Raw genomic sequence first — 25,673 nt, forward strand, 5'->3', positions numbered from 1 at the left:
TCCATTGAATCATTCGAAATAAATTATTTTGACACAACAACAACGAAAATAATTTGTTTTTGTTTAAACTGTAACATAAGTCGTTTTTATAAAACGAACTAAGACGTTTGGCATCTGTTTAGTGAAAGTTTTCTCGTTTGGGAGCATAAAATCGTTTGAAATTAAGAGTTCACAGTTTGGATTAAAACCAATGATTTTCGTTTATTCATTGTTACAAACAAGAAACCTTACATCAAAGAAACTGAAAACCTCTTATTCAGGCCCAGAAAATCAAATTACGTTTCAGTCTGGACACAAATTGCTTATTTTAGACGAATCTTTCTTTTGAACTCGAAAACTTACATTAAAAAGATTAAAAACGTCTTATTCTGGCTCAAAACTGCAAATTATGTATTACTTTGGATAAAAGCAGTTTATCCTGATTACTCCTTTGCTTAGAATAGAGCAAACTTGTATAAAACTTAATGTAAACTTTAAATTTCGACTCAAAGATATAATTTACGTTTAGTTTTGACTAGAACTGTTAATTTCAAACGATTTTATGCCCCAAACGAGAAAACTTTCACTAAACAGATGCCAAACGTCTTAGTTCGTTTTATATAAACGACATGTTACAGTTTAAACAAATAATTATTTTCGTTGTTGTGTCAAAATAATTTATTTCGAATGATTCAATGGAGCGAAACGAGTAAACTTTTATAGTACAGATGCAAAATACCATATTACCACATAAATCGTTATTTTAAAGCAAAGTATTAGCTTTTGCACTTGTTCAATTTTTTTTTCTCAAAACTATAACGTAATTTGTTCTTTTGAGCTTGAATATAAAGTTTTCATTACGTTTTATAGTAGTTTACTCTACTCTAAGCATAGAATCAAACAGAGTAATCCGCTTTTGTTAAAACTGATACATAATTTGCTCTTATTTTCAAGAATAAGACATTTTCAATATGTTTGATAAAATTTTTCTTGTTTATAGCAAGGAATCGTTTAAAATAAGCTGTATTTGCCTAAACTGATACGTAATTCGATATTTGTGCATGGATACGATGTTTTCAGTTTCTTTGACGTGAAATTTCTTGTTGCAAAAGGTAATAATTTGCTTTAAAACAACGCTTTATATGGTAATATGTGGTATTGCATCTGCCCCATAAAAGTTCATTAGTTTCGAATCATAAAATCGTTTGAAATAAACAGTGCTGGTCAAAACTATAACGTAAATTATTTCTTTGAGACGAAATTTAAAGTTTTCATTAAGTTTTATACAAGTTTACTCTATTCTAAGTAAAGGAGTAATCAGGATAAATTGCTTTTATCTAGAGTAATATATAATTTGCAGTTTTCAGCCAGAATAAGACGTTCTTAATCTTTTTAATGTAAGTTTTTGTATTCAAAACAAAGGATCGTCTAAAGTAAGCAGTTTTTGTCCAGACTGAAACGTAATTCGAATTTCTGTGCCTAAATAAGGGGTTTTCAGTTTCTTTGATGTAAGGTTTCTTGTTTGTAACAATAAATTAACAAAAATAATTGGTTTTTATCCAAACTGTGGCATGAATCAGCTTTAAGACTATAACGCAAATCTTTTGTTTTGTGCTAAAATAAGACGTTTTTAGTCAGTTTGATATAAGTTTTCTTGTTCAAAGCAAAATATTGTCGAAAATCAACCGTTTTTGTCTAAACTGATACAAAATTCGGTGGTTTGTGTCCGAATACAAAGTTTTCAGATTCTTTAATGTTAGGTTTACTGCTTCTAACAAAGAATCAACGAAAATATTTTGTTTTAATACAAACTGCAATATAAAATGTCTTTATAGGACAAAACATGATGTTTGGCATCTGTTTAATAAAAATTTACTCGTTTGGAAGCATAGAATCATTCCAAATAAGCTATTCTCGTCGAAACTATAATGTAATTAGTATTTTGTGCTAGAATACAGCGTTTTTGTTAGATTTATTAACAATTTTGTCTATTTTAAGCAATGAAACGAATAAGATTAGCTGCCTTTATCCAAAGTGATACATAAATTGCTCTTTTAGGCCAGATTAATACGTTTTTAGTCTGTTCGATGTAAGTTTTCTTGTTCAAAGCAAAAGATCGTCTAAAATAAGCCGTTTTTGTTTAAACTGATAAACAATTCAGACTGAGACTCAACAAAACTAATTTGTTTTAATCCAAACTGATACTTTTTGACCTTATAAGAGTCCTATAAGTGTCCGAGATACGCCGTTCTCGTCAAGTCTATAACGTAATTCGTTTTTTTGTGACAGAATACGACGTTATCTGTCTGTTTAATATAAGTTTTTAATAATAATAATAATAACAATAATAATAATATTAATAATAATAATAATAATAATAACAATAGTAATAATAACAATAATATTAATAATAATAATAATGAAAATAATAATAGTAATAAAAGTAAGCTTAGTTTTCTAAGCAAAAATGAAGCTTATTTTGTGTGTTATATGAGCGTTTTTTCATTTCTATGCAAGAAATCATCTGTGATCTGTGTTTTTAGGCAAGAAATTGTCTAAAATTAATAACTCATTTTAAAACTGGTATAAAAACATTTACTATACAAAAGTTAATAATAATAATAATAATAATAATAATAATAGTAATAATAATAATAACAGTAATAAAAGTAAGCTTAGTTTTCTATGCAAAAATGAAGCTTATTTTGTGTGTTATATGAGCGTTTACTCATTTCTATGCATGAAATAATCTGTGATCTGTGTTTTTAGGCAAGAAATTGAATAAAATTAATAACTCATTTTAAAACTGGTATAAAAACATTTACTATACAAAAGTTAATAATAATAATAATAATAATAATGATAATAATAATAATAATAATAATAATAATAGTAATAATAATAATAATAATAATAATAATAATAATAATAATAAATGATAATAATACTTATAATAATGAATTTCTTTCTAAATTAAAGCTTAGTTTTTCTAAGCAAAAATGATGCTTATTTTGTGTTATCTGAGCGTTTTCTCATTTCTATGCAAGAGATCATCTGTGATCTGTGTTTTTAGACAAGAAATTGTCTAAAATTAATAACTCATTTTAAAACTGGTATAAAAACATTTACTATACAAAAGTTATAATCGGTTTTTAATAATAATTATATTAATAATAATAATAATAATAATAATAATAGTAATAATAATAAAAATAATAGTAATAATAATAATAATAATAATAATAGTAATAGTAACATAAGTAATAATAATAATAATACTTTTAATAAGGAAAAATGGAGCTTATTTTGTGTGTTACATGAGCGTTTTCTCATTTCTATGCAAAAGATCATGTGTGATCTGTGTTTTTAGGCAATCTAAGCCATTTTATAGTTTTTAATATTTAACAAATATTTGCTTTAAAATAAAATGTTTGAAAAACTGAAATTAAACTAAATTAATTGTGTCTAACACTTTAGTAGAGGAAAAAGGAGGAGACATAAAAGTGACTAAAGTCTTAGAGTTGTCTTTAGTCGTCATATTAATAACAATAACATTTATAATAACAATACTTGTAGTACTAAATTTGCTTATATGCAAGCGCTTAATTAAGGTAACAGTTTTTTTGTTTTTTGCTTATATCTCGAAAACAGTTACTCCTATCAATTTTTACTTTTTCACCAAAATTAAAGGTGATAAAATTTCCTACAAAATAGTAATTTGCATTTTTCATGTAGGACTAACCATAAGCGAGATATAAGTTTGAAAATAACTAATATTTAAAAAAAAGTGCTTTAACAGAAAATGTCTTGTGATTTAAAATACACTTAATTTATTGGGTCCAATACTTTATTAGAAGAAAAAGGAGGTGACATAAAAGTCACTGAAGTCTTCAGAGTCGATTTTAAATGCTGCATTTTCGTCTTCGTCTCAAACATTGAAAACTGAATTACATTTTTGTTCAGTAACAGTTACAGTTTTCTTATTGGTTTTTTGCTTATATCTCGAAAACTGTTACTCCTATCAATTTTTATCTTTCTTTCAAAATTAAAGCTGATAAAATTTCCAACAAAATCGTTATTCGCATTTTTCTTGTAGGACCAACCATAAGCGAGTTATAGAGTTGGATATAAATAATCTTTAACAAAAATTTGCTTTAAAATAAAATGTTTGAAAAACCGATATTAAACTAAATTAATTGGATCTAACACTTTAGTAGAGGAAAAAGGAGAAGACATAAAGTCACCAAAATCTTCAGAGTTGTTTTTAGTACTAAATTAGCTTATATGCAAGCGCTTAATTAAGGTAACAGTTTTTTGGTTTCTTGCTTATATCTCGAAAACAGTTACTCCTATCAATTTTTATCTTTTTACTAAAATTAAAGCTGATAAAATTTCCTACAAAATAGTAATTTGCATTTTTCATGTAGGACTAACCATAAGCGAGATATAAGTTTGAAAATAATTAATATTTAAAAAAAAAGTGTTTTAACAGAAAATGTCTTGGGATTTAAAATACACTTAATTTATTGGGTCCAATAGTTTATTAGAAGAAAAAGGAGGTGACATAAAAGTCACTGAAGTCTTCAGAGTCGATTTTAAATGCTGCATTTTCGTCTTCGTCTCAAACATTGAAAACTGAATTACATTTTTGTTCAGTAACAGTTACAGTTTTCTTATTGGTTTTTTGCTTATATCTCGAAAACTGTTACTCCTATCAATTTTTATCTTTATTTCAAAATTAAAGCTGATAAAATTTCCTACAAAATCGTTATTTGCATTTTTTATGTAGGACCAACCATAAGCGAGTTATAGAGTTGGATATAAATAATATTTAACAAAAATTTGCTTTAAAATAAAATGTTTGAAAAACTGAAATTAATCTAATTTAATTGGGTCTAACACTTTAGTAGAGGAAAAAGAAAAAGACTTAAAAGTCACTAAAGGTTTCAGAGTCGTCTTTAGTCGTCATATTAATAACAATAACATTAATGATAATAATACTAATAGTACTAAATTTGCTTATATGCAAACGCTTAATTAAGGTAACAGTGTTTTGGTTTCTAGCTTATATCTCGAAAACAGTTACTCCTATCAATTTTTATCTTTTTACTAAAATTAAAGCTGATAAAATTTCCTACAAAATAGTTATTTGCATTTCTTTTGTAAGACTAACCATAAGCGAGTTATAGAGTTGGAAATAAATAATCTTCAACAAAAATTTGCTTAAAATCAAATGTTTGAAAAACCGAAATTAAACTAAATTAATTGAGTCTAACACTTTAGTATAGGAAAAAAGAGAAGACATAAAAGTCACCAAAGTCTTCAGAGTCGTTTTTAGTCGGCATTTTAATAACAATAACATTAATAATAATAATACTAATAGTACTAAATTTGCTTATATGCAAGCGCTTTATTAAGGTAACAGTTTTTTGGTTTCTTGCTTATTTCTCGAAAACAGTTACTCCTATCAATTTTTATCTTTTTACTAAAATTAAAGCTGATAAAATTTCCTACAAAATAGTTATTTGCATTTTTCTTGTAGGACCAAGCATAAGCGAGTTATAGAGATGGATATAAATAATATTTAACAAAAATTTGCTTTAAAATAAAATGTTTGAAATACTGAAATTAAACTAAATTAATTGTGTCTAACACTTTAGTAGAGAAAAAAGAAGAAGACATAAAAGTCACTAAAGGTTTCAGAGTCGTCTTTAATCGTCATATTAATAACAATAACATTAATAATAATAATACTAATAGTACTAAATTTGCTTATATGCAAACGCTTAATTAAGTTAACAGTTTTTTGGTTTCTTGCTTATATCTCGAAAACAGTTACTCCTATCAATTTTTATCTTTTACTAAAATTAAAGCTGATAAAATTTCCTACAAAATAGTAATTTGCACTTTTCATGTAGGACTAACCATAAGCGAGATATAAGTTTGAAAATAACTAATATTTAAAAAAAAGTGCTTTAACAGAAAATGTCTTGTGATTTAAAATACACTTAATTTATTGGGTCCAATACTTTATTAGAAGAAAAAGGAGGTGACATAAAAGTCACTGAAGTCTTCAGAGTCGATTTTAAATGCTGCATTTTCGTCTTCGTCTCAAACATTGAAAACTGAATTACATTTTTGTTCAGTAACAGTTACAATTTTCTTATTGGTTTTTTGCTTATATCTTGAAAACTATTACTCCTATCAATTTTTATCTTTCTTTCAAAATTAAAGCTGATAAAATTTCCTACAAAATCGTTATTAACATTTTTCTTGTAGAACCAACCATAAGCGAGTTATAGAGTTGGATATAAATAATCTTTAACAAAAATTTGCTTTAAAATAAAATGTTTGAAAAACCAATATTAAACTAAATTAATTGGGTCTAACACTTTAGTAGAGGAAAAAGGAGAAGACATAAAGTCACCAAAGTCTTCAGAGTTGATTTTAGTACTAAATTTGCTTATATGCAAGCGCTTAATTAAGGTAACAGTTTTTTGGTTTCTTGCTTATATCTCAAAAACAGTTACCCCTATCAATTTTTATCTTTTTACTAAAATTAAAGCTGATAAAATTTCCAACAAAATAGTAATTTGCATTTTTCATGTAGGACTAACCATAAGCGAGATATAAGTTTGAAAATAATTAATATTTAAAAAAAAAAGTGTTTTAACAGAAAATGTCTTGGGATTTAAAATACACTTAATTTATTGGGTCCAATAGTTTATTAGAAGAAAAAGGAGGTAACATAAAAGTCACTGAAGTCTTCAGAGTCGATTTTAAATGCTGCATTTTCATCTTCGTCTCAAACATTGAAAACTGAATTACATTTTTGTTCAGTAACAGTTACAGTTTTCTTATTGGTTTTTTGCTTATATCTCGAAAACTGTTACTCCTATCAATTTTTATCTTTATTTCAAAATTAAAGCCGATAAAATTTCCTACAAAATCGTTATTTGCATTTTTCATGTAGGACCAACCATAAGCGAGTTATAGAGTTGGATATAAATAATATTTAACAAAAATTTGCTTTAAAATAAAATGTTTGAAAAACTGAAATTAAACTAATTTAATTGTGTCTAACACTTTAGTAGAGGAAAAAGAAAAAGACATAAAAGTCACTAAAAGTTTCAGAGTCGTCTTTAGTCGTCATATTAATAACAATAACATTAATGATAATAATACTAATAGTACTAAATTTGCTTATATGCAAACGCTTAATTAAGGTAACAGTGTTTTGGTTTCTTGCTTATATCTCGAAAACAGTTACTCCTATCAATTTTTATCTTTTTACTAAAATTAAAGCTGATAAAATTTTCTACAAAATAGTTATTTGCATTTCTTTTGTAAGACCAACCATAAGCGAGTTATAGAGTTGGATATAAAATATCTTCAACAAAAATTTGCTTTAAAATAAAATGTTTGAAAAACCGAAATTAAACTAAATTAATTGAGTCTAACACTTTAGTATAGGAAAAAGGAGAAGACATAAAAGTCACCAAAGTCTTGAGAGTCGTTTTTAGTCGTCATATTAATAACAATAACATTAATAATAATAATACTAATAGTACTAAATTTGCTTATATGCAAGCGCTTTATTAAGGTAACAGTTTTTTGGTTTCTTGCTTATATCTCAAAAACAGTTACTCCTAACAATTTTTATCTTTTTACTAAAATTAAAGCTGATAAAATTTCCTACAAAATAGTTATTTGCATTATTCTTGTAGAACCAAGCATAAGCGAGTTATAGAGATGGATATAAATAATATTTAACAAAAATTTGCTTTAAAATAAAATGTTTGAAATACTGAAATTAAACTAAATTAATTGTGTCTAACACTTTAGTAGAGGGAAAAGAAGAAGACATAAAAGTCACTAAAGGTTTCAGAGTCGTCTTTAATCGTCATATTAATAACAATAACATTAATAATAATAATACTAATAGTACTAAATTTGCTTATATGCAAACGCTTAATTAAGTTAACAGTTTTTTGGTTTCTTGCTTATATCTCGAAAACAGTTACTCCTATCAATTTTTATCTTTTTACTAAAATTAAAGCTGATAAAATTTCCTACAAAATAGTAATTTGCATTTTTTATGTAGGACTAACCATAAGCGAGATATAAGTTTGAAAATAACTAATATTTAAAAAAAAGTGCTTTAACAGAAAATGTCTTGTGATTTAAAATACACTTAATTTATTGGGTCCAATACTTTATTAGAAGAAAAAGGAGGTGACATAAAAGTCACTGAAGTCTTCAGAGTCGATTTTAAATGCTGCATTTTCGTCTTCGTCTCAAACATTGAAAACTGAATTACATTTTTGTTCAGTAACAGTTACAGTTTTCTTATTGGTTTTTTGCTTATATCTCGAAAACTGTTACTCCTATCAATTTTTATCTTTCTTTCAAAATTAAAGCTGATAAAATTTCCAACAAAATCGTTATTTGCATTTTTCTTGTAGGACCAACCATAAGCGAGTTATAGAGTTGGATATAAATAATCTTTAACAAAAATTTGCTTTAAAATAAAATGTTTGAAAAACCGATATTAAACTAAATTAATTGGGTCTTACACTTTAGTAGAGAAAAAAGAAGACATAAAGTCACCAAAGTCTTCAGAGTTGTTTTTAGTACTAAATTTGCTTATATGCAAGCGCTTAATTAACGTAACAGTTTTTTGGTTTCTTGCTTATATCTCGAAAACAGTTACTGCTATTAATTTTTATCTTTCTACTAAAATTAAAGCTGATAAAATTTCCTACAAAATAGTAATTTGCATTTTTCATGTAGGACTAACCATAAGCGAGATATAAGTTTGAAAATAATTAATATTTGAAAAAAAAGTGTTTTAACAGAAAATGTCTTGGGATTTAAAATACACTTAATTTATTGGATCCAACACTTTATTAGAAGAAAAAGGAGGTGACATAAAAGTCACTGAAGTCTTCAGAGTCGATTTTAAATGCTGCATTTTCGCCTTCGTCTCAAACATTGAAAACTGAATTACATTTTTGTTCAGTAACAGTTACAGTTTTCTTATTGGTTTTTTGCTTATATCTCGAAAACTGTTACTCCTATTAATTTTTATCTTTCTTTTAAAATTAAAGCTGATAAAATTTCCAACAAAATCGTTATTTGCATTTTTCTTGTAGGACCAAGCATAAGCGAGTTATAGAGTTGGATATAAATAATATTTAACAAAAATTTGCTTTAAAATAAAATGTTTGAAAAACTGAAATTAAACTAGTTTACCACTTTAGTAGAGGAAAAAAAAAAGACATAAAAGTCACTAAAGGTTTCAGAGTCGTCTTTAGTCGTCATATTAATAACAATAACATTAATAATAATAATATTAATAGTACTAAATTTGCTTATATGCAAACGCTTAATTAAGGTAACAGTGTTTTGGTTTCTTGCTTATATCTCGAAAACAGTTACTCCTATCAATTTTTATCTTATACTAAAATTAAAGCTGATAAAATTTCCTACAAAATAGTTATTTGCATTTTTTATGTAGGACTAACCATAAGCGAGATATAAGTTTGTAAATAATTAATATTTAAAAAAAAATTGCTTTAACAGAAAATGTCTTGTGATTTAAAATACACTTAATTTAATGGGTCCAATACTTTATTAGAAGAAAAAAAAGGTGACATAAAAGTCACTGAAGTTTTCAGAGCTGTTTTTAAATGCTGCATTTTCGTCTTAGTCTCAAATATTGAAAACTGAATTACATTTTTGTTCAGTAACAGTTACAGTTTTCTTATTGGTTTTTTGCTTATATCTCGAAACCAGTTACTTCTATCAATTTTTACCTTTTTTTCAAAATTAAAGCTGATAAAATTTCCTACAAAATAGCTAATTGCATTTTTTTTGTAAGACCAACCATAAGCGAGTTATAGAGTTGGATATAAATAATCTTTAACAAAAATTTGCTTTAAAATAAAATGTTTGAAAAACCGAAATTAAACTAAATAAATTGAGTCTAACACTTTAGTATAGGAAAAAGGAGAAGACATAAAAGTCACCAAAGTCTTGAGAGTCGTTTTTAATCGTCATACTAATAACAATAACATTAATAATAATAATACTAATATTACTAAATTTGCTTATATGCAAGCGCTTAATTAAGATAACAGTTTCTTGCTTATATCTCGAAAACAGTTACTCCTATCAATTTTTATCTTTTTACTAAAATTAAAGCTGATAAAATTTCCTACAAAATAGCTATTTGCATTTTTTATGTAGAACTAACCATAAGCGAGATATAAGTTTGAAAATAATTAATATTTAAAGAAAAAGTGCTTTAACAGAAAATGTCTTGTGATTTAAAATACACTTAATTTAATGGGTTCAATACTTTATTAGAAGAAAAAGGAGGTGACATAAAAGTCACCAAAGTCTTCAGAGTGGTTTTTAGTACTAAATTTGCTTATATGTAAGCCCTTAATTAAGGTAACAGTTTTTTGGTTTCTTGCTTATATCTCGAAAACAGTTAATCGTCATACTAATAACAATAACATTAATAATAATAATACTAATATTACTAAATTTGCTTATATGCAAGCGCTTAATTAAGATAACAGTTTCTTGCTTATATCTCGAAAACAGTTACTCCTATCAATTTTTATCTTTTCACTAAAATTAAAGCTGATAAAATTTCCTACAAAATACTTATTTGCATTTTTCATGTAGGACTAACCATAAACGAGATATAAGTTTGAAAATAATTAATATTTAAAAAAAAAGTGTTTTAACAGAAAATGTCTTGGGATTTAAAATACACTTAATTTATTGGGTCCAATAGTTTATTAGAAGAAAAAGGAGGTGACATAAAAGTCACTGAAGTCTTCAGAGTCGATTTTAAATGCTGCATTTTCGTCTTCGTCTCAAACATTGAAAACTGAATTACATTTTTGTTCAGTAACAGTTACAGTTTTCTTATTGGTTTTTTGCTTATATCTCGAAAACTGTGACTCCTATCAATTTTTATCTTTATTTCAAAATTAAAGCTGATAAAATTTCCTACAAAATCGTTATTTACATTTTTCTTGTAGGACCAACCATAAGCGAGTTATAGAGTTGGATATAAATAATATTTAACAAAAATTTGCTTTAAAATAAAATGTTTGAAAAACTGAAATTAAACTAATTTAATTGTGTCTAACACTTTAGTAGAGGAAAAAGAAAAAAACATAAAAGTCACTAAAGGTTTCAGAGTCGTCTTTAGTCGTCATATTAATAACAATAACATTAATGATAATAATACTAATAGTACTAAATTTGCTTATATGCAAACGCTTAATTAAGATAACAGTGTTTTGGTTTCTTGCTTATATCTCGAAAACAGTTACTCCTATAAATTTTTATCTATTTACTAAAATTAAAGCTGATAAAATTTTCTACAAAATAGTTGTTTGCATTTCTTTTGTAAGACCAACCATAAGCGAGTTATAGAGTTGGATATAAATAATCTTCAACAAAAATTTGCTTTAAAATAAAATGTTTGAAAAACCGAAATTAAACTAAATTAATTGAGTCTAACACTTTACTATAGGAAAAAGGAGAAGACATAAAAGTCACTAAAGTCTTCAGAGTCGTTTTTAGTCGTCATTTTAATAACAATAACATTAATAATAAAAATACTAATAGTACTAAATTTGCTTATATGCAAGCGCTTTATTAAGGTAACAGTTTTTTGGTTTCTTGCTTATATCTCGAAAACAGTTACTCCTATCAATTTTTATCTTTTTACTAAAATTAAAGCTGATAAAATTTCCTACAAAATAGTTATTTGCATTTTTCTTGTAGGACCAAGCATAAGCGAGTTATAGAGACGGATATAAATAATATTTAACAAAAATTTGTTTTAAAATAAAATGTTTGAAATACTGAAATTAAACTAAATAAATTGTGTCTAACACTTTAGTAGAGGAAAAAGAAGAAGACATAAAAGTCACTAAAGGTTTCAGAGTCGTCTTTAGTCGTCATATTATTAACAATAACAATAAAATTAACAATAAAACAAAACAATAACAATTAACAATAAAATTGATAGGAGTAACTGTTTTCGAGATATAAGCAAAAAACCAAAGTGAAAACTGTAACAGTTACTAAACAAAGTGTAATTCAGTATTTAATGTTTGAGACGAAGACGAAAATGCAGCATTTACTGTCACCTCCTTTTTCTTCTAATTAAGTATTGGACCCAATAAATTAAGTGTATTTTAAATCACAAGACATTTTCTGTTAAAGCACATTTTTTTTAATTATTAATTATTTTCAAACTTATATCTTGCTTATGGTTAGTTCTACATGAGAAATGCAAATAACGATTTTGAAGGAAATTTTATCAGCTTTAATTTTGGTGAAAAGGTAAAAACTGATAGGAGTAACTGTTTTCGAGATATAAGCAAACAACAAAAAAACTGTTACCTTAATTAAGCGCTTGCATATAAGCAAATTTAGTACTAATAGTATTGTTATTATTAATGTTATTGTTATTAATATGACGACTAAAGACGATTCTGAAGACTTTAATGACTTTTATGTCTCCTCCTTTTTCCTCTACTAAAGTGTTAGACACAATTAATTTAGTTTAATTTCGGTTTTTCAAACATTTTATTTTAAAGCAAATTTTTGTTTAATATTATTTATATCCAACTCTATAACTTGCTTATGCTTGGTCCTACAAGAAAAATGTAAATAACTATTTTGGTGTTTTTGAGATATAAGCAAAAAACCAAAGTGAAAACTGTTACAGTTACTTAACAAAAATGTAATTCAGTTTTCAATGTTTGAGACGAAGACGAAAATGCAGCATTTAAAAACGACTCTGAAGACTTCAGTGACTTTTATGTCACCTCCTTTTTCTACTAATAAAGTATTGGACCCAATAAATTAAGTGTATTTTAAATCACAAGACATTTTCTGTTAAAGCACTTTTTTTTTAAATATTAATTATTTTCAAACTTATATCTCGCTTATGGTTAGTCCTACATAAAAAATGCAAATAAATATTTTGTAGGAAATTTTATCAGCTTTAATTTTAGTAAAAAGATAACAATTGATAGGAGTAACAGTTTTTGAGATATAAGCAAGAAACTGTTACCTTAATTAACCGCTTGCATATAAGCAAATTTAGTAATATTAGTATTATTATTATTAATGTTATTGTTATTAATATGACGACTAAAAACGACTCTCAAGACTTTGGTGACTTATGTCTTCTCTTTTTTCCTCTACTAAAGTGTTAGTCTTAATTAATTTAGTTTAATTTCGGTTTTTCAAACATTTTATTTATTTTTATTTTTATAGGAGTAACTGTTTTCGAGATATAAGCAAAAAACCAATAAGAAAACTGTAACTGTTACTGAACAAAAATGTAATTCAGTTTTCAATGTTTGAGACAAAGACAAAAATGCAGCATTTAAAATCGACTCTGAAGACTTTAGTGACTTTTATGCCTCCTCCTTTTTCTTCTAATAAAGTATTGGACCCATTAAATTAAGTGTATTTTAAATCACAAGACATTTTCTGTTAAAGCACTTTTTTTTTAAATATTAATTATTTTCAAACTTATATCTCGCTTATGGTTAGTCCTACATGAAAAATGCAAATTACTATTTTGTACAAAATTTTATCAGCTTGCTTTAATTTTAGTAAAAATTTAAAAATTGATAGGAGTAACTGTTTTCGAGATATAAGCAACAAACCAAAAAACTGTTACCTTAATTAAGCGCTTGCATATAAGCAAATTTAGTAATATTAGTATTATTATTATTAATGTTATTGTTATTAATATGACGACTAAAAACGACTCTCAAGACTTTGGTGACTTTTATGTCTTCTCCTTTTACTTCTACTAAAGTGTTAGTCTTAGTTTAGTTTAGTTTCGGTTTTTCAAACATTTTATTTTAAAGCAAATTTTTGTTAAAGATTATTTATATCCAACTCTATAACTCGCTTATGGTTGGTCCTACAAAAGAAATGCAAACAACTATTTTGTAGAAAATTTTATCAGCTTTAATTTTAGTAAATAGATAAAAATTGATAGGAGTAACTGTTTTCGAGATATAAGCAAGAAACCAAAAAACTGTTACCTTAATTAAGCGTTTGCATATAAGCAAATTTAGTACTATTAGTATTATTATTATTAATGTTATTGTTATTAATATGACGACTAAAGACGACTTTGAAACATTTAGTGACTTTTATGTCTTCTCCTTTTTCCTCTACTAAAGTGTTAGACACAATTAATTTAGTTTAATTCCGGTTTTTCAAGCATTTTATTTTAAAGCAAATTTTTGTTAAATATTATTTATATCCAACTTTATAACTCGTTTATTCTTGGTCCTACAAGAAAAATGTAAATAACTCTTTTGTTGGAAATTTTATCAGCTTTAATTTTGAAAGAAAGATAAAATTTGATAGGAGTAACTGTTTTCGAGATATAAGCAAAAAACCAATAAGAAAACTGTAACTGTTACTGAACAAAAATGTAATTCAGTTTTCAATGTTTGAGACGAAGACAAAAATGCAGCATTTAAAAACGACTCTTAAGACTTCAGTGACTTTTATGTTACCTCCTTTTTCTTCTAATAAAGTATTGGACCCAATAAATTAAGTGTATTTTAAATCACAAGACATTTTCTGTTAAAACACTTTTTTTTAATTATTAATTATTTTCAAACTTATATCTCGCTTATGGTTAGTTCTACATGAAAAATGCAAATAACTATTTTGTAGGAAATTTTATCACCTTTAATTTTGGTGAAAAAGTAAAAATTGTTAGGAGTAACTGTTTTCGAGATATAAGCAAAAAACAAAAAAACTGTTACCTTACGTAAGCGCTTGCATATAAGCAAATTTAGTACTACTAGTATTGTTATTATAAATGTTATTGTTATTAATATGACGACTAAAGACAACTCTAAGACTTTAGTGACTTTTATGTCTCCTCCTTTTTCCTCTACTAAAGTGTTAGACACAATTAATTTAGTTTAATTTCAGTTTTTCAAACATTTTATTTTAAAGCAAATTTTTGTTAAATATTAAAAACTATAAAATGGGTTAGATTGCCTAAAAACACAGATCACACATGATCTTTTGCATAGAAATGAGAAAACGCTCATGTAACACACAAAATAAGCTCCATTTTTCCTTATTAAAAGTATTATTATTATTATTACTTATGTTACTATTACTATTATTATTATTATTATTATTATTATTATTATTATTATTATTATTATTATTATTATTATTATTATTATTATTATTATTATTATTATTATTATTATTATTATTATTATTATTATTATTATTATTATTATTATTATTATTATTATTATTACTATTATTTTTATTATTATTATTATTATTATTATTATTATTATTATTAATTTTATTATTATTAAAAACTGATTATAACTTTTGTATAGTAAATGTTTTTATACCAGTTTTAAAATGAGTTATTAATTTTAGACAATTTGTTGCCTAAAAACACAGATCACAGATGATTTCTTGCATAGAAATGAGAAAACGCTCATATAACACACAAAATAAGCTTCATTTTTGCTTAGAAAACTAAGCTTACTTTTATTACTATTATTATTTTCATTATTATTATTATTAATATTATTATTATTATTACTATTATTGTTATTATTATTATTATTATTATTATTATTATTATTATTATTGTTATTATTATTATTATTAAAAACTTATATTAAACAGACAGAAAACGTCGTATTCTGACACAAAAAAACGAATTACGTTATAGACTTGACGAGATCGGCGTATCTCGGACTCTTATAGGACTCTTATAGGGTCAAAAAGTATCAGTTTGGATTAAAACAAATTATTTTTGTTGAGTCTCAGTCTGAATTGTTTATCAGTTCAAACAAAAACGGCTTATTTTAGACGATCTTTTGCTTTGAACAAGAAAACTTACATCGAACAGATTAAAAACGTATTAATCTGGCATAAAAGAGCAATTTATGTATCACTTCGGATAAAGGCAGCTAATCCTATTCGTTTTATTGCTTAAAATAGACAAAATTGTTAATAAATCTAACAAAAACGCTGTATTCTAGCACAAAATGCTAATTACATTATAGTATCGACGAGAATAGCTTATTTGGAATGATTCTATGCTTCCAAACGAGTAAATTTTTATTAAACAGATGCCAAACATCATGTTTTGTCCTATAAAGACATTTTATATTGCAGTTTGTATTAAAACAAAATATTTTCGTTGATTCTTTGTTAGAAGCTGCAAACCTAACATTAAAGAATCTGAAAACTTTGTATTCGGACACAAACCACCGAATTTTGTATCAGTTTAGACAAAAACGGTTGATTTTCGACAATATTTTGCTTTGAACAAGAAAACTTATATCAAACTGACTAAAAACGTCTTATTTTAGCACAAAACAAAAGATTTGCGTTATAGTCTTAACGAGAGCTGTTAATTTCAAACGGTTCTATGCTTTGAAACGAGTAAACTTTCACTGTACAGAGGAAAAACATCTTATTTCGCCTTTTAAAAACGATTCATGCCACAGTTTGGATAAAAACCAATTATTTTCGTTAATTCATTGTTACAAACATGAAACCTTACATCAAAGTAACTGAAAACCCCTTATTCAGGCACAGAAATTCGAATTACGTTTCAGTCTGGACAAAACTGCTTACTTTAGACGATCCTTTGTTTTGAATACAAAAACTTACATTAAAAAGATTAAAAACGTCTTATTCTGGCTGAAAACTGCAAATTATATATTACTCTAGATAAAAGCAATTTATCCTGATTACTCCTTTACTTAGAATAGAGTAAACTTGTATAAAACTTAATAAAAACTTTAAATTTCGTCTCAAAGAAATAATTTACGTTATAGTTTTGACCAGCACTGTTTATTTCAAACGATTTTATGATTCGAAACTAATGAACTTTTATGGGGCAGATGCAAAACCACATATTACAATATAAAGCGTTGTTTTAAAGCAAATTATTACCTTTTGCAACAAGAAATTTCACGTCAAAGAAACTGAAAACATCGTATCCATGCACAAATATCGAATTACGTATTAGTTTAGGCAAATACAGCTTATTTTTAACGATTCCTTGCTATAAACAAGAAAAATTTTATCAAACATATTGAAAATGTCTTATTCTCGAAAATAAGAGCAAATTATGTATCAGTTTTAACAAAAGCGGATTACTCTGTTTGATTCTATGCTTAGAGTAGAGTAAACTACTATAAAACGTAATGAAAACTCTATATTCAAGCTCAAAAGAACAAATTACGTTATAGTTTTGACAAAAAAAAATTATTTCGGACGACTACATATTTCGAAGTAAGCAAACTTTAATTGAACAAGTGCAAAAGCTAATACTTTGCTTTAAAATAACGATTTATGTGGTAATATGGTATTTTGCATCTGTCCTATAAAAGTTTACTCGTTTCGCTTCATTGAATCATTCGAAATAAATTATTTTGACACAACAACGAAAATAATTTTTTTGTTTAAACTGTAACATGTCGTTTTTATAAAACGAACTAAGACGTTTGGCATCTGTTTAGTAAAAGTTTTCTCGTTTGGGGGCATAAAATCGTTTGAAATTAACAGTTCTGGTCAAAACTATAACGTAAATTATTTCTTTGAGACGAAATTTAAAGTTTTCATTAAGTTTTATACAAGTTTGCTCTATTCTAAGCAAAGGAGTAATCAGGATAAACTGCTTTTATCCAAAGTAATACATAATTTGCAGTTTTGAGCCAGAATAAGACGTTTTTAATCTTTTTAATGTAAGTTTTCGTGTTCAAAAGAAAGAATCGTCTAAAATAAGCAATTTGTGTCCAGACTGAAACGTAATTTGATTTTCTGGGCCTGAATAAGAGGTTTTCAGTTTCTTTGATGTAAGGTTTCTTGTTTGTAACAATGAATAAACGAAAATCATTGGTTTTAATCCAAACTGTGACATAAATCGTTTTTTAAAGGCGAAATCAGACGTGCCTCTGTTCAGTGAAAGTATACTGGTTTCAAAGCATAGAATCGTTTGAAATTAACAGTTCTCGTCAAGACTATAACGCAAATCTTTAAAGTGATACAAAGAAATAATTTACGTAATAGTTTTGACCAGAACTGTTAATTTCAAACGATTTTATGCCCCCAAACGAGAAAACTTTCACTAAACAGATGCCAAACGTCTTAGTTCGTTTTATAAAAGCGACTTATGTTACAGTTTAAACAAAAACAAATTATTTGTGTTGTTGTTGTGTCAAAATAATTTATTTCTAATGATTCAATGGAGCGAAACGGGTAAACTTTTATAGGACAGATGCAAAATACCATATTACCACATAAATCATTATTTTAAAGCAAAGTATTAGCTTTTGCACATGTTCAATTAAAGTTTGCTTACTTCGAAGTATGTAATCGTCCGAAATATTTTTTTTTGTCAAAACTATAACGTAATTTGTTCTTTTGAGCTTGAATATGGAGTTTTCATTACGTTTTATAGTAGTTTACTCTACTCTAAGCATAGAATCAAACAGAGTAATCCGCTTTTGTTAAAATTGATACATAATTTGCTCTTATTTTCGAGAATAAGACGTTTTCAATATGCTTGATAAAATTTTTCTTGTTTATAGCAAGGAATCGTTTAAAATAAGCTGTATTTGCCTAAACTGATACGTAATTCGATATTTATGTATGAATACGAAGTTTTCAGTTTCTTTGACGTGAAATTTCTTGTTGCAAAAGGTAATACTTTGCTTTAAAACAACGCTTTATATGGTAATATGTGGTTTTGCATCTGCCCCATAAAAGTTCATTAGTTTCGAATCATAATTTCGTTTGAAATAAACAGTGCTGGTCAAAACTTTAACGTAAATTATTTCTTTGAGACGAAATTTAAAGTTTTCATTAAGTTTTATACAAGTTTACTCTATTCTAAGTAAAGGAGTAATCAGGATAAATTGCTGTTATCTAGAGTAATATATAATTTGCAGTTTTTAGCCAGAATAAGACGTTTTTAATCTTTTTAATGTAAGTTTTCGTGTTCAAAACAAAGGATCGTCTAAAATAAGCAGTTTTTGTCCAGACTGAAACGTAATTCGAATTTCTGTGCCTAAATAAGGGGTTTTCAGTTTCTTTGATGTAAGGTTTCTTGTTTGTAACAATGAATTAACAAAAATAATTGGTTTTTATCCAAATTGTGGCATGAATCAGCTTTAAGACTATAACGCAAATCTTTTGTTTTGTGCTAAAATAAGACGTTTTTAGTCAGTTTGATATAAGTTTTTTTGTTCAAAGCAAAATATTGTCGAAAATCAACCGTTTTTGTCTAAACTGGTACAAAATTTGGTGGTTTGTGTCCGAATACAAAGTTTTCAGATTCTTTAATGTTAGGTTTGCTGCTTCTAACAAAGAATCAACGAAAATATTTTGTTTTAATAGAAACTGCAACATAAAATGTCTTTATAGGACAAAACATGATGTTTGGCGTCTGTTTAATAAAAATTTACTCGTTTGGCAGCATAGAATCATTCCAAATAAGCTATTCTCGTCGAAACTATAATGTAATTAGTATTTTGTGTTAGAATACAGCGTTTTTGTTTGATTTATTAACAATTTTGTCTATTTTAAGCAATGAAACGAATAGGATTAGCTGCCTTGATTCAAAGTGATACATAAATTGCTCTTTTATGCCAGATTAATACGTTTTTAGTCTGTTCGATGTATGTTTTCATGTTCAAAGCAAAAGATCGTCTAAAATAAGCCGTTTTTGTTTGAACTGATGAACAATTCAGACTGAGAGTCAACAAAAATAATTTGTTTTAATCCAAACTGATACTTTTTGACCCTATAAGAGTCCGAGATACGCCGTTCTCGTCAAGTCTATAACGTAATTCGTTTTTTTGTGTCAGAATACGACGTTATCTGTCTTTTTTATATAATTTTTTAATAATAATAATAATAATAACAATAATAATAATAATAATAATAATAATAATAATAATAATAATAATAATAATAAATAATAATAATAATAATAATAATAATAATAATAATAATAATAATAAAAATAATAATAATAATAAAAATAATAATAGTAATAAAAGTAAGCTTAGTTTTCTAAGCAAAAATGAAGCTTATTTTGTGTGTTATATGAGCGTTTTCTCATTTCTATGCAAGAAATCATCTGTGATCTGTATTTTTAGGCAAGAAATTGTCTAAAATTAATAACTCATTTTAAAACTGGTATAAAAACATTTACTATACAAAAGTTAATAATAATAACAATAATAATAATAATAATAATAATAATAATAATAATAATAGTAATAATAATAATAATAATAATAATAATAATAATAATAATAATAGTAATAAAAGTAAGCTTAGTTTTCTAAGCAAAAATGAAGCTTATTTTGTGTGTTATATGAGCGTTTTCTCATTTCTATGCAAGAAATCATCTGTGATCTGTGTTTTTAGGCAAGAAATTGAATAAAATTAATAACTCATTTTAAAACTGGTATAAAAACATTTACTATACAAAAGTTAATAATAATAATAATAATAATAATAATAATAATAATAGTAATAATAATAATAATAATAATAATAATAATAATAATAATAATAATAATAGTAATAAAAGTAAGCTTAGTTTTCTAAGCAAAAATGAAGCTTATTTTGTGTGTTATATGAGCGTTTTCTCATTTCTATGCAAGAGATCATCTGTGATCTGTGTTTTTAGGCAAGAAATTGAATAAAATTAATAACTCATTTTAAAACTGGTATAAAAACATTTACTATACAAAAGTTAATAATAATAATAATAATAATAATAATAATAATAATAATAATAATAATAATAATAATAATAATAATAATAATAATAGTAATAAAAGGAATAATAATAATAATAATAATAATAATAATTTTTTCAGTGGTTGATTCTTGGTGTTGATTGTTGAATTTAATATCTGGGTGTATGTGGTTGTTGTTGTTTCCTCTGGAAATTACTATTTTTGCGATTTCGGTAAGTTATTCTTGTTTAATTCGTTAATATCCGTCATTAGATACGCATAATTATATCTTATCGCGGCAGTATAAGATAGCGCTCGCCCCTCTATAGCAGCAGCAGCTGGTATCGCGGCGGCGCGGCGCAGTGAAAATTTAGTATTTATCGCTCTGTCGCAGAGTGAGCGTCTGGTGTCCAAATTTTGTCTACATTAGTTTCATTAATTTCAGTTTAAATCACTAAATTTAATGGCTGAATTTAATTGCTGCCACTGTTTTAAAAGCGTAAGTCGTGATACACCTATCGTGGTGTGTGACGGCTGTTCGCTAAATATTCACTGTCGTTGCCTCAAAATAAGCGAAAATGAAATCGCCTTTATTTCTCAGTCTCGCTCTCCAAATATCAAACTGTTTTGTAATAGATGCAACGTAACTATCACAGCAATTTCAGAAATTAAAAAACTCGTAAATGACATAAAATCATCATTTGATGAGCGTCTTAGCAAACTCGAATCTCTTATTATTAATAACAATACGTCTCAAGCTATAAACCGCGAAGAAATTATCGCCGAATCTGTGGACAGGTCGGCTCGTGCGTGCAATGTTATTATGTACAATGTTAAACCTGTCGCTAATAAACAAGACGTGGATGTGGTAAATGATGTCCTCGAGGTCATTGATCCATCACTTGTGATTGGTCCGGAAAATGTTTTTCGCGTAGGAAAAACCGTCGGTGATAAACCTCGCTTATTAAAATTGCAATTTAAAACTCAACAAATGGCACGTCTATGCTTGAAGAAAAAATCGTCTTTGCTGCAGCACCCACAATTTGCTCACATTACTATTAGTGATGATAAAACCCCGGGTCAACTAAAGCATTTAAACAATTTGCGTGATGAATTAAAGCGAAGACTTGATGTTGGCGAAAAGGACTTGACAATTAAATACGTTAACCACGTTCCAAAAATTATTTCACATCAAAAAAACTAAATATTTACCCTTGTTCAATGGCTCTTCTGTATACGAATATCGCATCTTTATCTTCAAAATTTAATGATTTGTTATTAGAAGTAACTGAATTTAGACCTTCTATTATCGCACTCACGGAGACTTGGCTTAATCCGTCTATCTCTGATGATGCTGTACACATTGAAAATTACTCTATTTACAGAGATGATCGCCTATCTCAAAAAGGTGGCGGTGTGTGTTTTTATGTAGATAAAATTAAAATTTCAAAATTTTTTAAAATTACTCAAATTTGCATATCTGTTAAACCTTATGATTCTCTATGGTTAAAATTTGAAGGAAATGAACAAACCTTTGTTATAGCATGTATTTACAGACCACCAACAGGAGCGTCTTTTAACAATCACGAAAATGATAAAAATCTATTTAATACCATACAATCAACTATTAATCAGTATCCTAACTTAATTATCATGGGAGATTTCAATTTTCCATGTATAGACTGGTCTGCTAAAAACACAACAGGTCAAACAATCATCGAAAAACAATTTTCTGAATTGCTATTGGAGAATAATTTGTCACAAATAGTCACTGAACCTACACGATTTAGATCCCAACAACGTCCTTCATTACGTGATTTGGTAATTTTGTCTGACGTTAACCTTGTATCGTCTTTAAACGTTTCGAATCCTGTAGGTACATCTGATCATTCAAAAATCGAAATTGAGTTACAAATTATGATATATTCAGAGCCAAATGCAAGAATTAAAACAACATCAATTGTTGACTACACTCGCATAGACGAAAGTCTCTTGACTTACGACTGGAATGGTTTAGATTCACTAAATGCGGAAGAACAATGGAAACATTTTAAATCGATTTTACAAACTTGCATTACAACAAATTCCAGACTGTTTACAAACCGACTGAGAAAAGATAAACCGTGGATAAATCAACACATGCTTGACAAAATAAAATACAAAGCTAAATTATGGAAAAAATTTAAAAGGAAGCCTACTGAAGATAATTTTTCTGCTTATAAAAGATTTTCTAACCAACTAAAATCTGATTTACAAATAGCCAGGTGTAATTATGAAAATTCTATATTAAATAAACCAAAACTATTTTATTCCCATGTACGTAAATTTATCTCTAGTCGTGTGTCGGTCCCTTTAGTACGAAATGCTTCAGGTCTACTCTGCTCCGATCATACAGAAACTGCAAACACTTTAGCGGACAGTTTTGCTGCTACCTATAATTTAAACATTAATAATAATATACCGTCATTTATGCCTACAAGTACATTTAGTGGGTTGTCTTATATTAATTTTACTCCGGATCTGGTAAAAAGCCAACTCTGTGCCATTAAATTAAATACAGCTCCAGGTCCGGATCAGATACCTCCCAAACTCCTGAGAACTTGTGCTGCTTCGTTGTCGGGCCCACTTGCCAAAATGATGACAAAATCATTCTTACAAGGCACTTTGCCCTACGAGTGGTTGCAAGCAACAATCACGCCTTTGTACAAGTCAGGAGATAAACTTGATCCTGCTAACTATAGACCTGTAAGTCTCACGTCGACATGCTGTAAAATTATGGAAAAAGTTATAGTCAAGGAACTATTAACTTACATGAGAAAAAATAATTTAATACCTGAGCATCAGCACGGCTTTTTACCAGGTAGGTCAGTTGTCACAAATTTGCTATCCTGCACAAATCTATGGACAAAAATGTTAGACACTAACCAACCTGTAGACATAATTTACCTTGATTTTAGTAAAGCCTTTGATAAAGTCCCTCACAATCTCTTGTTAGCAAAACTGGAGTCCTATGGTGTAACAGGAAATTTGCTTGATTGGATCCGAGCGTTTCTATCAAATCGAAACTATTGTGTAAAAGTCTGTGGTAAATTTTCGTACTCTAAACCAGTATTAAGTGGGGTCCCACAGGGATCAGTTCTTGGACCAATTTTATTCTTGTTATATACACCAGATTTATTGTTTTCACTGGACAGCTATTCAGCATATGCGGATGATATTAAGTTATTTGCTAACCCACTTGTCACGGACTTGCAAGACCAACTTAATTTAATCTTCCAATGGAGCGAGAAGTGGCAAATACCACTAAATATTGCAAAATGCTGTGTACTTCAGTGTGGCCACAACAACCCAAAGTACCTTTACCATATAAATGGCACACTCCTGAGTGTAAAAACCTCAACCAAAGATCTAGGGGTCATTGTAAATGATAAGTTAGGATGGTCAGAGCAATGTCTAGCATCAGTGGGTCGAGCGCGTAAAATGTTTTATTTGCTAAAGCATGTTTTTCCAAATCCTTCAGTCAGTTTTATTTCAAAGGTGTACATCACTTACATAAGGCCGCATTTGGAATTTGCCATTCCAGTCTGGAGACCTTATTTGTTAAAGGATATTGATTTGCTGGAAAGAACTCAGCACCTGGTAACTAGATGGACACACTGTTTAAGACAAGTTTCATATGAACAACGTCTTGAAATACTCAAAATACCAGATCTACGTGCTCGTCAAAACAGGGCAGATGCAATTCAAATTTTTCGGCTTACTCATGGTTTATTTCCTGGAGTAACACGCAATTTCTTGCAAATTCAATATCATGACAGACTTAGAGGTCATTCTTATAAGCTGAAAAAAGAACCATTTAAGACTACCGTTAGAAAGAATTATTTGACAAATCGTGCATTTGATATATGGAATGGCTTGCCTGATAACGTTGTTGCAGCTGTTACTGTTTCTTCCTTCAAGAATCAATATGACACATTACAATAATTAACATTAACCTTTATTAATTAACTAATTTAACTGTAGATTAAAATTGTATTTCATTTTTCATTATTCAATGGTGTTTTATTTAACACGAAACCGTATTTCTTGATATTTTGCTATAAAGGTGTTAACCTCAGCAAAGAATCTATGTTAATAATAATAATAATAATAATAATAATAATAATAATAATAATAATAATAATAATAATAATGATAATAATACTTATAATAATGAATTTCTTTCTAAATTAAAGCTTAGTTTTTCTAAGCAAAAATGATGCTTATTTTGTGTTATCTGAGCGTTTTCTCATTTCTATGCAAGAGATCATCTGTGATCTGTTTTTTTAGGCAAAAAATTGTCTAAAATTAATAACTCATTTTAAAACTGGTATAAAAACATTTACTATACAAAAGTTATAATCGGTTTTTAATAATAATAATAATAATAATATTAATAATAATAATAATAATAATAATAATAATAATAATAAACCTTACATCAAAGAAACTGAAAACCTCTTATTCAGGCCCAGAAAATCAAATTACGTTTCAGTCTGGACACAAATTGCTTATTTTAGACGATTCTTTCTTTTGAACACGAAAACTTACATTAAAAAGATTAAAAACGTCTTATTCTGGCTCAAAACTGCAAATTATGTATTACTTTGGATAAAAGCAGTTTATCCTGATTACTCCTTTGCTTAGAATAGAGCAAACTTGTATAAAACTTAATGAAAACTTTAAATTTCGTCTCAAAGAAATAATTTACGTTATAGTTTTGACCAGAACTGTTAATTTCAAACGATTTTATGCCCCAAAACGAGAAAACTTTCACTAAACAGATGCCAAACGTCTTAGTTCGTTTTATAAAAACGACATGTTACA

The 25,673-nt window shown here is 27.0% G+C and overlaps 1 long non-coding RNA gene across 1 annotated transcript; it reads right to left on the reverse strand.

Annotated features, from left to right (window-relative positions):
- Positions 1-22,338: 22,338 nt before the first annotated feature.
- LOC135267429 (uncharacterized) lies at positions 22,339-24,968 on the reverse strand. The gene is made up of 3 exons (XR_010335861.1): positions 23,641-24,968; positions 23,291-23,572; positions 22,339-23,239 (listed from the first exon to the last, which is right to left on the reverse strand). It is a non-coding gene; the product is annotated as an uncharacterized LOC135267429 (long non-coding RNA).
- Between the last annotated feature and the right edge of the window lie 705 nt (positions 24,969-25,673).

This window comes from Tribolium castaneum, unplaced genomic scaffold (assembly GCF_031307605.1).
Source record: "Tribolium castaneum strain GA2 unplaced genomic scaffold, icTriCast1.1 ptg000027l, whole genome shotgun sequence".
Classification (NCBI taxonomy): Eukaryota; Metazoa; Arthropoda; class Insecta; order Coleoptera; family Tenebrionidae; genus Tribolium; species Tribolium castaneum.